Source organism: Copadichromis virginalis, linkage group LG1, assembly GCF_057382275.1.
Source record: "Copadichromis virginalis isolate Kocher_CV1m ecotype Utaka linkage group LG1, C_Virginalis_male_GT1.1, whole genome shotgun sequence".
Taxonomy (NCBI): domain Eukaryota; kingdom Metazoa; phylum Chordata; class Actinopteri; order Cichliformes; family Cichlidae; genus Copadichromis; species Copadichromis virginalis.
In genome coordinates, this window is record NC_140618.1 from 23,094,132 (window position 1) to 23,109,033 (window position 14,902).

Sequence of the window (14,902 nt, forward strand, 5' to 3'; positions counted from 1 at the left end):
GAAGGCAGCAGCAGGGAGAATTTAATGGTATGATCCAGGATTTAAAGCTGTATCACAAATGCTGTCTTACATATTTCAGGAAAGGGATCCCATCACTCTCAAATGGTCACAACAAAAGGCTGCCCCTCGCTGAGCCTGGTTCTGCCTGAGGTTTCTTCCTGTTTCCTTTCCACTGTCGCCAAGTGCTTTCTTAAAGGAAGTGGTTTGATTGTTGGGGTTTTCTCTGTGTTACTGTACGGGCTTTACCGTGCAATATAAAGCATATAAAGTCAGATCTGTTTACTCTGATCCAAAAATCAAACTTGGTTTGAAAAATAAATACAATAAATTTGTCCAGTGAATTAAATGGACATTGTAAACGGCTGCATTAAGAATAACAGAGTCCGAAAAATAGTTTTACAGCAGAAAATATTTGCATAGATTTTATGTATCTGGTGTAAAACTAGGTGTAAAATTATTCCCATTACTGTCAGCAACGAAACAAGAAGATTAAATTTACACTGCTAGGTTGAATTACTATGGAGCTAAATGTTTTCTTAATTTGAAAAAGTGATTTGAAACTGAAATTCTACCATTTGAATCGTGTCTCATCCTTTGATACATGACCACATGCAAAATCGGGGTCAAAAGTCTGAACCTAAAAAAATGAGATTTGAAGCTGAAAAATAAATTTAAGCTGTAAAAAAAATATTTTCAAGTAAAAATTCCTTTTTTAATATCAAAAGTTAGAATTTCAGTTTTAAATCACTTTTCAAATGAATAAAACTTTTGATCCTGATTTAGCTCCATAAATAACCTGCTGAGCAGAGAGCAGGTGACTTCTGCATCATCCCTTCCATCTGGGAACCGTGCCGTTATTTACTCTCATTTTATCCCGACGCCGTCATGTTGCCTCTTCTTGTTTTCAGTTCTCCTGTGAAGGGAACGCTGCTCAAACAAAGGTGTGATCCTTCATCCTTCATTTGATCTTGACTCCAAAGGTGCAGACACAATTAAAAATCACCTCAACAGCATGCGGACGCCTATAAAGTCTCTTCTTTGCTTATGATGCTTTGCTAAGTACTCTAGCCACATACGTAAAACACAATGAAGCGAAACAGCGATGTCCATCTCAGCCACTGTTTTCAAGATGGCGGAGGAACATGGTGGCTTCCACACATCTGTGTCTGCTCCTATGTGTTTTTAATGGATTAATTCCAAATTTACAAGAATACACCAAACAGCTGGAAGATGTAACACCCTAATATATATTTATAAGTATAGTGGTCCCTCGTTTATCGAGTTATGTTCTAAAAATAACCTGCGATAGGTGAAATCCACGAGGTAGCGAACTTTATTTTTTACAGTTATTATAGATGTTTTAAGGCTGTAAAACCCGTCACTACACACTTTATGCACTTTTCTCAGACAGGCATGAACATTTTCACACTTTTCTCTCTTGTTTAAACTCTCAAAGTTCAAACAAACAAGTCCAGTATCATAGAATGAATAGAGCAGCTGCGAGAGAATTCAACATTAATGAATCAATCGGACAGAGAGGAGGCTAGAAGAATGATCTGAGCAAAGTTTGACTTATCAGACTGTTTTGTTTCGCTTAATGCGCCTTATAATCCGAAAAATACTGTAACTTCAGCATGTCCAGAAATCCAACTTTTTGTGCGATGGTTAGCATCTTCCTCTTGGATGCTACCACAGCTGGCTTTGACGGTGCAAAACGTTTCATCGACATTGTTGTGTTTGTTGGGGAGAAAACTTACAAACATACAGTACAGCACTTCAGAGTCACACTGCTAGCGATAGAAGATTTATGTAAATTTGACAAGCTGAATGCATTCTGTACTGTACAGGAGACACGGCATTAGATTGATTGACAATGGTCTACAGCCAATCAGGACACAGAACCAGTGCACTGTAAAAAAAAAAAAAAGCATGCAAAATTGTACAGAAAAAAACCCCCGCGAATTAGCGAGGGACCACTGTATAGCATTCTTTTTTTTTTTATTAAATAACCTAAACAAAATGACTGGCTGCACCTTGCTACTAAATCTGCAGTCTATATTCCTGCATCTTCATGCATGATAATGATCTGGGGTAAACCCAGGCTGGTGTGTAAATTATAAATCAACTCATTAGTGATTCATCACTGCTTCAATCAGATAAAAAAAAAAAAGTAGCAGCTGAGTTTTCTTTATCATCTTTGTAAAACAGAGAACTCAACCACGGCACTAAGTGGAGCAGACAGATGCACAACAGCAGCTATTTATATCTGTTTTCTCATCGTTTTTATTTATATTCTTACTACTAAGCATAAATATTTATTAAAAGTTGAACTGTTGCTTTCTAAACGTAGAATCTGTCTTTCTAACCATGAAAGTGAACAAAAAATGAGCTCCCCACACATGCCAGTGTGAACTCATTTAACTTTGTTTACTACATCATCTGATTTAAGCTTAAAATGTCAGACCAATTAGTCCTGGTTATTGATCAGCGCATCAGACTGAAGGTCTGAGGTCTAATACGGGCAGAGATTGCATTGTGTTTTTTCTGTAAGAGAGACAGTCAGTCCTCCTTAATTAAGGGAAGTATACCACAGCTGTGCTTCAGTCCTCAGCAGTTATTGTGGTCACTATGTTCTCCCTGACAATCCAACAATTCCAAGAAAAAAAATGAAAAATACAACAAACATGATCTTTTTATATGACAAATCTTTTAAAAAAAATAATTATAAGAACTTAAAATGAATATTTGCATGGCTGATCTTTAATTCCATAGATATAAACTCAGTACTTAAAGATACTAAAGATCCTATACTAATACTTAAAGATATTAGTATGCTAATGCCCCCACCCATGGCCCCAACTCAAAAGCAAAACAAAGACTAAACAAACACGCACATCGCCCTCAGATAAATAATAGTCCCGAATGGCACGTGACATCCAACATCTCCTCTGACCCAGCTGTTTCTATCCAGTAACCTTCTTTACAACAAGAGGACAGCTGGGCAAACACTGACCCCCATCTGCCCCTTTCGCTACAACCCCTTGAGATGACCTCACCCTCAGCAGCTCCCCAAATGGCCCCCCCTTTGGACCTTTAGTTCAAGCAGGCCGCCTCAGCAGCCAAGCAACTCGCCCTGATGCCCACCCAGGTCTGGGGTCCCTTAGTAGGAGCGATGAGCAAGACTCAAACACAGACCTTCTGCAAATACAGAAGGTCGTTTCACACAAGGAGCAGGGTCAGCGCCTTTAGACAACAGCAGCTAACCACACACTGCTTTCTTTCTTTCGTTCTACATATCCTCACATAGAAACTGTTAGTTGCTCAATGAGGAATGAGTGAACCATTCTATTTTTTTCCTCCTCCACACACACACCACGCACACACACACACGAACGCACGCACACACACACACACACTGAACAACCCACTGCTTATTTGTTCCCTGGTGAGTTCACTCCTCAACTCCTCCAAGTCTCAGGCTGCCAGCCTTATATAATCGACACAGTACAACAAGTTCAACTCTCATTCTAAACAAAAGAAATCTTGGCATTTCTGGACCAGACACACCGAATGTCTAGGATAGTTTTATGTAAGTAAGTGATGTATTTAATGTACATGTACGTAAAAGCAGATCAGAACATGTGGCTGAAAATACAAGATGTGATTCTCTTTGTTTAATATTACTGTTGGTTGGATGGGGGGATGGATGGATGCTAAAGCTGTTGCTCTTTCTGATTTGTGTATTTGAGATACTAGAGAAATATTTTGGTGCACCTGACACACTCTACTCAACCAGGTTGCAATTCTCCTAGTTTATGTTGGGATGATGATTCCTTCTCTCAGATTTGCAACTGCTGGAGTCCCTCATGTCCCCAGTGTGTGGCCACGCCCTGGAGTCTAATTAATACAACATACTGTGCATCCATATGGCTCTGTGTGATTAAACAGATAGGAGAAGGACGGGAGAAAAAAGGGGAGAAACACAGGAGATGATGCAGATGGGGTCCACTCTTCCATATTTCCATCACTGATATGGACGTAATGCTGTGTTAGTTGTTTCTGCTGCCAGTGGCAACGAAACAGGAAGCCAGCCTTGGCAGAAAACAGCATAAATAAATGCTGAAAAAATCTATTTGCAAAATCTTTGAAAGGTACCTTTTTTCATTTCCTTTGCTGTGAAACAACACACTTCGAAGGTCAGATATAAGTGCTGGAACAAAGCAAATCTTCAGTGGGTATGTATGCATTAGGTACCAGGAGAGGGCTGATGGTGATGGACAGAGACAGGCTGGGTGAGAGTCAGTAGGTTACCGTGTAGAAGAGCAGAAAATGAAAACACTGCAAGAGACTGAATGAGAAGAACTGAGAGTGGAGAGATGAAACACAAGTGTCATCCCTCGCCGACAGCCATCTTGGTAGTGTCTCAGTGCCAGGGCGGGGTGTAACACTTCCAAAGTAATATGTTACCGTAATCAAGTTAAAACAACACATTCAATAACTCACTAATGTCAGGAAATGTCAGCAACTGGGAAATGAATTGGTGGAGTGATCTACAGCTGGTTAGGAAAGGAGTTGTGGACATTACTTTCACTGTTGCTGCATGAAACGACAAGCGTGATGGTGAAGAGCAAACTGCCTCCAGGGGTGAATAGGTAGCAAAGGCAGTGATGAGCAGTCAGGTTTGCAGGCTTGTAGTGTAGAATCGCTTTAAAGTTTCTTTGGACTGAGTTTCATCTTTGCTTCAGGTTGTAGGTTTTATCTGTAAAACCTAAAAGAAACATTTTATGTTGCCCTCATTAGGATCGGGATCTGTGTTGGTGTGTGGGACGGTAGCTTCAAATCAAGTATGGAGTGATTCTTATATAGCACTATTCTACTCTTCTTAAGCACTCATAGCACTTTATACAACATGTGCCATACTCCCATTCACACTCACAGATTTGCACAAGTTCTTTTTTCTACGTCTAAGTGCTCTCTGTGTGACACTAACAGTCTGATGAACGCATCAGGAGCAACTCAGTGGCCATTTCTCAGTACGCATACTTGCGTGTTCTTGTGTAACGTCATCAGTTGCAACCCAAATAATGTATGCATCGAGTCAAGTACGTGAAAAATGCAATAAATGAAATAAGACACAAAATAAACTTTTATGATGTTTTTAGGTGAGAATGTGTAAACTTCAAACATCTGCCCAGTTGATCAAGTCAATTTTCAAAAGGTCTTCAAAGTTTTCGGAGATGCCCGTTCCCGCTGGTCTAACAGCCAGCTCGCTCCACCAGCTGTCAGCTGACCGGGAGGTCGAGGCTCACGATCACTATCGTTTTCAAAACACCAACTGGCTTTTGCCACTCACTGGAGTTAAACACGAGAAATAATTCACTTAAATGGTTTCTAACAGTTAATATTTGGCATATTTCAGGGTTTAATTTGTTCCTGAGCAAATTCGTTTAACTGACATTAAAGATGAGCTTCATACCTGGATTGTTTCATTTAATTTAGTGTGTCAATGTAGAGCCGTGAGTATATTTGGGGATAAATTAAATGCACTATACTTATTTTAACCAATAATCCTGAATTAAAACTGACATTAAAAAAATTTTAATTTCGGAAGAAAGTGCAAGAGTTTTCAAGAACAGACTTACATACTCAGGTATTGAGAAACAGCCAGTATCTTGCCCCAGGTTTCAAATTGGAGCAGCCTGGGATCAACCCACCAATCTTCTGATTAGTAGATACCCTGCTCCAACTCCTGAGGCACAGCCACCCTACAATGTGACAGTGCGCTTCAGGTCCATTTACACAGTAACACAAGCAGTGAAACAAATGCATGCATTTGCATGCAATAATGACTAATGTGTAGTACATAACTACAGGCCTTTACAAACTGAATGGGTTGCAGAAAAAATGACACGATATTTCAAATTTTCTGATCTGAACTTGTTGTGTAACATACACCGTTCAGCGTTTTTGCTGAAAATTCATCCTCAAAAAACACACTGTAAAAAGTGTAGAGGAAGGGATGATGAGCTGGTCCTGATGATTATAAACAAGAAAAGGAAGAAATGGAGATTCTGAGTTGATCCAGTTCTCATGAGAAGGCAGCTGCAGAGTGAATTTCATGGTTTGATCCAGGAGTTGAAGCTGTATCATAACCGCTTTCGTATGTATTTCAGGATGTCTGTGAGGCAGTTTGAATTTGTGTTAGCAGAGTTCGGACCACGTCTCAGCAGGCAAAGAAATCATTTTAGAGAGCCAGTTGACCTGAAACAGCATCTACTGTAGCTGTGTGTCTGAAGTAAATTAGTATTTAATTATTTTTATCGTATTTGTATTTAGTACCAGTGTGTGATTTGAGTTACGAGCGCACTCGTTGCCAAATGCAGTGGTCTGATTGGTCAGATCTGAAAAATTTGGCTTGGTTTGAAAAAAAACAAAAAACTAAATGCCCCAGTTTCATCTAATGAAATTACACCACTGGTATAAATGGCTGCATTAAGAATAGGTGTGTCTGACAAATATTTTAGATGGATGTCCAGTGTTTAAACGCATTAGTAGTGGGGATGATTTGTGGCCAGTCTTAGATTTCACACAAAACCACAAATGTCAGCTTCAGTAGGTGAAAAGGACAATGAATGCCATAAAAAAATTCACTGAACTCTTTCCACTTGTTCACATTTCACTAAAAATGTACTCAGCATGTGCTCATAGAAACAGTGTTACTGTTAAGGTGGATAAACCACAGGCTGCTGCAGACTGACCAGTTTTTCATGGGAACTGCCTCTACACAGGCTGTTCGGGACTGTTACACCGTAAAGTGCTTCAAGGCTCTCTCAAGCCTCTTTGGGGCATTTCTTTACACTTTCCCTAAGTGTTCAATGCATCAAACATTCCCGAGGGAATATCGACAATTCAGGGTGTTCTAATGTTGCAAATGATGGCAGGAGAAACTCATATTATGCCTGCAATCTCTGAGCAATGAATAGTGGCTAAAATATCAAATCCACACATTTATGTGCACCACTAGATGCAACTAAAGCTTGCAAAATTCACATTTTGTGATTTGCATGTTAAAGCGGTATATGCCATCTTCTTTTCCCTTCACGGCTTTGCATCCTCACACCTATTGCCACCTCCAGAATCATTTAATCTTCTTTCTTAGAGCCACCTCACACCTCCATCCCTTGCTTGCTTTGTCCCACCCTCCATCCTTTCTTTGTCCTGCTCTTCACTGCCACTGTGCACACAGGGGATGTGATATCTCTGCCACTTCCCCTCCCCCACACTTTACCCACCTCCCTCCTTTGCCTTTCTTGAGGGCGCTTGGGTGCACTGTACCCGTTAACCGGTGAGTAGTCATTCAAGCCCTTAGTGTGTGCATGGATGTGTGTTTGAGTGATAAATGAAGCAAAATCTTTCTTAGATGATGAGTGCCTACGTCTGTATGTGAGCCCTACACTTACTGCCAAAAGAAAAGGCCTCAAAATTTGTTTCTCAAACACATCTCAATGTGTTATGAGGTCAGGAGTAAGGTCTGCATGGTCACTCTGCAGAACAATTCCCCCTGCACACATTGCAATCACATCAGCCCACCGTCTCTCAGAACCAGTCACTCCATTAATGCGTTCAGTGCCACGTCTCCTGTGGCCTCAGCACGTTAATGCCCACATTCTCCATCACTCACCATCCACCACATGGCACTCCATCTCAAACCGGAGCCACAGGCAACAGCGTGGGGAGAAGTGGCAAAAATTATATCCTCTCTTTCAAGCACACAATCCTTTGCCGAAGCACACCCACACAAACATTTACAGCAGGCGATTTATACATGAATATCGCCATTATTATCACAGTTTTAGCACTTAACAATCTTTCCCTCATTTACACTGCTGGTGGCATAAAAGTACCACTTATGCATACTAAAATATTTCATTTTGAAATGGTCTAAAACATAGACCGTATTCAAAGAGTGGATGTGAATTTTGTATCTGAAAAGTAAAGACAAGTGCTTTAAACCTGTGTTGATGTTTAAAAATTGGCCTCACACTGGTGACATCACAGTGGCTGCTTTCTGCTTTTACGTCTACTTCCAAGTGGGGAGGGTGTCCTATTTTGCATTAGCATTTTTTCACCCAATTGGAATTGTTAGTCTGCTTGCCTATCGATGACTCTTATCGGTTCCACTTCAACTTGCGTTACAATCTGCTGATTTCAGTTCATGTGCCGGAGAACCAAAACAGTGGCACTGTCTGCAGCGTGGATATGGACATTACTTTTACTTTGATTGCACCGAAGGACGACAGCGAGATGGTAAAGTACAATTTGTATCTAGGACAGAAACGGCTACATTACACTGCTATCACAACTTTGGCTCTTTGCAAGCATCTGTACAGACAGCATGATAGCGCAAGCCAAGAACCCACAGTGACGTTAACTGAGTGAATGTTGAATCCAGCCCAGCAGCCAGACCCTGAACTTCAACAGGTAACAAAAGCAGTCAGGCTGCAGCCTCCATTTCTACATATTCAAAAGTATGTTTCAAAAGTAGAATTACCGTGGCGATCGCTTTAAACCCTCTTTGTGCCACAGATAAGGGAATCGATAAGGAATAACGATAATGTAATGGGAATCACTAAATTCTTATCATTCCCATCCCAGTTTATCAGGCCATCTACACAGGTATTTTGCAATTTGCCTTTCCTTGATAACTATAACTAAGTGGCATTTTTGGTCACTGTAAATTGAGGTTTTGAAAAACTCCCTTCAAGGTGAAGTATTTCCTAAACTCAGTTTCTGCATTTGCATGTGGGGGCGGAAACCAGAGATTTTGTCTTGCAACATCAGCAGTGCGAACCTCTATCTTCTTTTTTGAGGTTGGACTATTAGGCTTCTGATTGGCCAACATTTCTATACAGTAAGGTGTATATGAGCATCGGTTGTTTGAGCATGCTCATGATAGCATTAAACAATGTTTTATGCATTTTCGTGTTGACCGAGATGTTCTTCTAAACAAAAGCGGAAAAATACCCATGTATGTGAATGTAGCCGTGGTGTACACTTCAACTTGCTCTATGACAGTTTAAGTAAGCGCCACCACCTCTATAACTATAAAAGTTAAGAAAACTGGAAAAAAAGCCTATAAATATGAAAAATAACCAGACTTGTGCCACAATAAGGAGGTTAAAAGCTAAAGATTTGACATTAAAGTGGATTTTTAGATCATTAGTGACATACGGGTAAAAAAAAAAAATGCTCAAAGTGCCGACTCTGACTACTCTGTACCTGAAAGTCTGATGAGATGATGAGAGATGAGATAGCCTTTATTTGTCAGTTGCAGGTCTTTTGCCCACAACCGAGGTGACAGACCTTGCCGACCGTACATACAATACACAAACATCACATTGGAGAGACAGGTCAGGCTAGGTAGCAAGGAAAAAAACATTGAAATGTGTAACACAAAAGGATACTACAGGAATACACAGATATCAACACACCATAGCACAATAAACACAGACAAGCAACATGGGAAAGTGTTCCAGTGTGTACATCTGATCTGGGACCGCTGCAATCTTCGACTGCGCCTCCAACTGACCCGATGTCCACATCAGAGGGGAGGTAAGCGTTGGAGGTGGCGTTGGATCCGGGGTAGGGAGGGTGACGCGTCGGTGAGTATCAGTATATGTATGTGTGTGCGTGTCCATAGTTCAGCTGAGACAGTGTCCTTCGCCCTGCCAGGCTAAGTAAACAGTCTTCCAGCCAACCCAGGTGGCCTTGCATGGAATGGGAAGGAACAGACTCAACACAGTCGTTATCAGGGTGTTTTGTTCAGCTCCATCAGCTGGCCCCGAAGGGGTATCCGCATAAGTGATGTTATTTTTTACTTTAGTGCGAACAGCTCATATGAATTTCAAAGCAGTTCTACAGTCCAACACTGGTCTCTCAATCTCCCGTTGGTGAGCCGTGAGCTTCGCCATACTTTCGTTCTGTGATGTTATCATTTCTTGTGCTCAAGGAGCCAATTTCTGAGAACTCACGGCAGTGTGCCTCCCCGAGATGTCATCCAATTTTGTGCCCAGAGATGTTATTCCAGGCTAGCCCTTCCGAGATGTATCCAGTCTGCAGTCAGAGATCTTATTCTGAGTATTCACAGCAGCCGTAGCCTCTCCAAGATCTTATCCGTGCTGACTCAATGGGCCCATTTTGAGAAACTCACGCCTCTCCCATCGCTCCAATCCCAGCGGGCAGCCTTGTGGGGGTTTGAACAGCCGGTTCCGCTTTCTTAATTCTTCGATAAGTCAGGGCCAAGCCAGCTCCGATCAGCCAGAACCCTGTTACCATGGTTCCGAATAGGTAGATATCTTCAGCACTCAGGCTCACCCAAGCCCAAACTTCCCGTTGAGAAAAGGGTGTCAATTGCATTTAGGGACCAGTTGATCCAATCCATAATTCCTCTTTTAGGTTTTAGAGAACAGACTGTGAGAGAGTGTTCCAGGGAAAATACAAAAAAAACCCCCACAAGACTAGACAAGGACATAAGCAGGGAAGATAAGGGAGAGGAGAAAAAGTGCGTCCGCCTCCTCCGAGAGCCAAAGACTGTCACTGATGAAATTTGATCAGGTTATATTGAACTCATGATTAACTGTGGTCTCCCTTTGTTGTTTTGTTTAGATTGTTTTGTATTATTCTGGAAATGAATCCATTAATAATGCATTAATATGAAAACACAATGTTATGAAAGTAAAAGTAAAATAGTTATAATTTAATTGTCTTTGCTATAAAGTTTAATTGTGATGCTTAGCTTCGCTTTGAGTGTGAAACATTCATTTTTTATTGGAGCAATTTAACTAAAGGGCACACACACAAAAAATGAGAGCCTGTTAAATACACACACACACACACACACACACACACACACACACACACACACACACACACACAGAGTGACAAACACGGAGGATAGCGTTTTAAAACGAAACAGGAGCTGACAAGATGGTTTTGATTATTTGTGACTTGAGAGGAGGGATGTCACCTGGGAAGTGTGATACGGCTGGGAAATCTGGACACAGTAAAAAAAGAAGAGGGAAAAACAGGAGAAAAAAACCCTGGTAACATCAGAAGTAGGCGGGTGTAAAAGTTGGCTGGTGTGACCTTTGGCCTCCCTCTCTCTCGACTACTCCCTTTGAGTCGCTAAAAGGCGTGCGGTGTGAGTAGCCAGAAGACAGCTGCGCCCCCACCCAGCTCTCTCTGGGAAACCGAGGTCCTCTTTCTCAACGCGTTTTAAATGCAGTGGGGTCAGGAGCAGCCGGGGCCCAGTTGAGGTGGTCCAGCCACGGATAAAGTTTCACTGCTTTACATGGCCAGTCTGGACTGTGTGTGTGTGTGTGTGTGTGTGTGTGTGTGTGTGTGTGTGCGTGTGTGTGCGTGTGTGTGCGTGTGTGTGTGTGTGTGTGTGTGTGTGTGTGTGTGTGTGTGTGCGTGTGTGTGTGCGTGTGTGTGCGTGTGTGTGTGTGTGTGTGTGTGTGCGTGTGTGTGTGTGTGTACATTACAGAGACAGAAAGAGAGGCTACTTGTGGAAAACTACTCTACTGTTATCTCTCTATAAAAGGAGAAAAGAAACTCGCTACTGTGATTAAAAACATCCTCTCTTTCTCACATGGCAATCTTCCACACAGCTATTAAAAATCTATTCACATCCACACATGCTGCAGCTCATGTATGCAGAGAGACAATGATTTAAATTAAATCCAGTAACTGTATGCTCACTTTAAATTGTTAAATTGTTGATATACAATAAAACAAAAGAAATGCTTGAATCTCCAGGTTTAACAGCCAAACATGAATTAAGGCCTGGGTGACCTCTGATTTCCTATTTGTAAAACTGAGGTTATTGTACGTGTCCCTAAAAATCTTAGAAATATGGTGTTTAACCAGGTGCTTAGTCTGGATGGCATTTCAAACTCCAGTAACACTGTGGGGAATCTTGGAGTCGCATTTTATTTGAATATGTCCTTCAATGTGTGTATTAAGCAGATATATACGACTATGTAGGATTACTTCTTTGTATTTGTGCAATAACCTTAAAATGGGAAACATCCAGTCTCAGAACGAAGCTGAAAAACTAGTTCATTACTTTTAGGCTGGATTCCTGTAATTCGTTATTACATCAAAAACTCCCTGCAAAGACTTCACTTGATCCAAAATGCTGTAGCGAGAGTGCTGACAGGGACTAAAAAGAAAGAACATATCTGTCCCATATTAGTGTCTCTTCCTTGGCTCCCTGTTAAAATCCAGAATCAAATTTTCTCCTCACATACTTGAATAATTAGACCTTGTATTTAAAGACTTCAAGTCAAGTCAAGTCAAAGTTTATTTATATGGCACATTTAAAAGACTAGTGTACATCAAAGTGCTTCACAATAAAACCGCAGAGCGGGCAGAACAAAGAACAAATAGTACAATTATACTTAAAATTGAATTTACATGGTGTAGTGCAGGCCGACAAAAGCTAAGTTAAACAAGTGTGTTTTTAAACAGGATTTGAACGATTGAACTGATTCCGAAGTACGGATTTCGACTGGGAGATTATTCAAGTGTCTAGGAGCAGCAAAGGCAAATGCACCGTCACCTCTGGTTTTTAAACGAAACCTTGGTTGCATTAGGAGCAGTTGGCTGGAGGATCTTAGTGATCTCTTTGGGTTGTACGGATAGAGGAGATCAGTTAAGTAGCTAGGGGCCAGGTTATTTAGAATTTTGAAATCAATGTGATATTTGATGGGAAACCAGTGTAGGTTGGCGAGGACAGGGGTGGTGTGCTCATGCCTTCTAGTTCAAGTTCAAAGTTTATTCTAGTTCTGGTTAAGAGGCGTGCTGCTGCATTTTGGACTAATTGCAGGCGCTGAAGGAGGGAGAGTTGGAGGCCCAGGTAAAGAGAGTTGCAATAGTCCAATCTAGAAGTGATGAAAGCATGGATACATTTTTCGCATTCTTTATGTGGTAAATAAGGCTTAGCTTTGGAAATTTGGTGTAATTGATAAAAGCTGTTTTTTAGCACAGTGGATACTTTCTTGTTTAATTTAAAAGAACTATCGATGAGCACTCCGAGGTTTCTGGCAGAATGAGAAAGGTGGTTGGCCAAAGTCCCATTGTATCAGTTAGCTGGCCCAGGGGAACGTGGCTATCAAAAACGATAATTTCTGTTTTGCTTTCATTTAAGATAAGCGAGTTCTGGGATAGCCAGTCTTTAACCTCCTGCAGACATTCGAACAAAGGCGAGAGTGGGGACAAGGCATCCAAATTTGTGATAGCAGGTGTTATGTTTTTTAAAGATGAGTCCCAAGGGCAGCATGTACAGGGAGAACAGCGTGAGGCTTAATACGGACCCCTGAGGCACACCACAATTAACAGGGGCAGAAGAGGAAGAGTATTTCCCAAAGGTGACAGAGAAGGATCTGTCTGATAGATACGATTTAAACCATGAAAAAACATTACCTTTAAGGCCAACTACATGTTCTAGCCTTGTTAGGAGAATATTATGGTCTATCGTATCGAAAGCAGAAGTTTGATCTAATAAGACTAGAGCCACAGGGTGCCCAGAGATAATTAAAAAACTCAATAAGGCTGTCTCGGTACTATGACGGGGTTTGAATCCAATTTGTCACTGACACCACATGTCTCTAAGAAGGACTGAAGTTGCTGGTGAACCATTTTTTTCTAAAAATTTTAGACATGAAAGGAAGTTTAGAGATTGGCCTGTAGTTTGAAGGGGTGTTGGGGTCAGCATTGCTTTTCTTGATTACAGGTTGTACGGCTGCGTGTTTGAAGGTAGTCGGAACACAGCCTGATGACTGTGAAGAGTTCATTAGAAGTAAGATAGAGGGACCAATAGTAGTCAGAGCTTCCTAAATAATGTGGGAAGGAAGAATGTCATGCAGCGTATGATTAATTATTTCTTTCAGAGTTGAAAAAGATACAGGCTCAAACTTTGGAAAAACCATAGCGCATTCAGAAACTGGGGTTTGGTTAACTGCCGGTAGATATGGTGCCCTTAGTGCTGAAATTTTACCTATAAAGCAATGTAAGAATTCATAGTATTGTATCATGCCAATACTTACCTTCAGCTTTCGGGCCTCTCTTCTGTACAACCAGCTCCCAGTTTGGATTTGAGAGACAGACACCCTCTCTTCTTTAAAGATTAGGCTTAAAACTTTCCTTTTTGGTAAGCATATAGTTAGGGCTGGTATAGAGGTGAATTGAATTACAAAGAGTAGTGAAATGTGGCTGTCTTTTTAAGTTCCTGTGTGGGTGTCTTGTGTTTGTGTGCTGCAACCATGGTAAAAAGTAGATTGAATAGTTATACAGCTATTCATCCGTCTTCAAATGACTCAGAATGTGCAATGATTAATTTTCTGAGAATTTCACCATCACTCCTATTCATTATCTCAGGTGATTTATTTAAATGATTTGCTGGGATCAGGAAAGCTAAATAGAAATCCTTGGCAGTTATAAAAGGGTCATTTTATGTTGACTTAAGTGGAATGTAAAACTGAAAAGTGAGCACCCCCCCCCAAAAAAAACCAAAACAAAACAAAACAAAACAAAACAAAACAAAACAAAACAAAAAACAGAAAAGACAGCAGGACTGTAAACACAATAGGTCAAATATAGCTGAGGAATTAATTGAACCAAGGTCAAGAGCAAACTTAAAAAATGAGAATTGGATGCAAAAATGCATAAAATGTCCTATGACTGCTCAGAAATTCAGATTGAATAATCAGTCTTCTAGAATTTAATAATAAACGTCCCGTGTAAGCTTTCCACGTTGCTCTGCAGGACTTATTTATTATTATGTTGCTGAATTCACGATGCATCCATGAGTACAATATATAACAATATTACTACCAACAGG